Source organism: Molossus molossus, unplaced genomic scaffold (genome assembly GCF_014108415.1).
Source record: "Molossus molossus isolate mMolMol1 unplaced genomic scaffold, mMolMol1.p scaffold_m16_p_1, whole genome shotgun sequence".
NCBI classification, from domain to species: domain Eukaryota; kingdom Metazoa; phylum Chordata; class Mammalia; order Chiroptera; family Molossidae; genus Molossus; species Molossus molossus.
This window is the reverse complement of record NW_023425344.1, coordinates 133,698,507-133,699,258: the sequence shown is the minus strand read 5'-3', so window position 1 is coordinate 133,699,258 and position 752 is coordinate 133,698,507. Positions and strand designations below refer to the sequence as shown.

General features: G+C 39.2%; 1 pseudogene; it reads right to left on the bottom strand.

Moving 5' to 3' along the window:
* Positions 1-238: 238 nt before the first annotated feature.
* On the bottom strand, positions 239-331 carry LOC118620965 (annotated as a pseudogene).
* Between the last annotated feature and the right edge of the window lie 421 nt (positions 332-752).

Here is a 752-nt window from a genome sequence, read left to right as displayed (position 1 = left end):
GTTTAATGGGAAATTCTATTTACTATTGTGGCTACTTAAAAAAATGCAAGTCACTTAGGGGAAAATAAAACACTAAGCATTTGTTGTTTGTAATCTTTACAGGACTAAAGAGCAGCTGATGTCTGCACAGACTCCTATGGGGGTCAAACAACCCTTTCACAGGGGTCACCTAAGACCATTGGAAAACATATTTTTGATGGTCTTAAAAACCAAGACACTGCTCCTCTATCCATCTCCAGGTGGGTCCGCCCACATGTTGGAAGTCTTCATAATATTAAACTGATAAGAACAGACACTACACTTGATCTTAGCCAAAAGGCCAAGAAGCGATGGAAGTCTTCATAATAAAATAATTTTATTTCTGAGCTCACTGAGTTGTCTTTTGAGTTTTCTTGAATCTCATTGAGTTTCTTTATGACTGCTGTTCTGATTTCTCTTCTCATTCATCACAGTCATCATTTGAGTTTCTTTCTGGAGAATTGTCACTTTCTTTCTGCATCAGTGTTACCTTGGGGGTCCATGCTGCTTGACGGGCCATTCCTCTGCTGGCAGATTTGAAGTAGTGAACACTTTCTTTATTTGGGAACATTTTGCTTTCCACAATTCAGCAGGTTGATAATTTGAGGTCCTTTGTTATTCAGCAGATGGTGTAATAGTGCAATTTTTGTTTTCTTTTTCTTTTACTACTGAAGTTTGGGGAGGGGCTGCAGTGAGTTAAATGTGTAGAAGGCTTAGCCTTGGAGTGGTGGCCA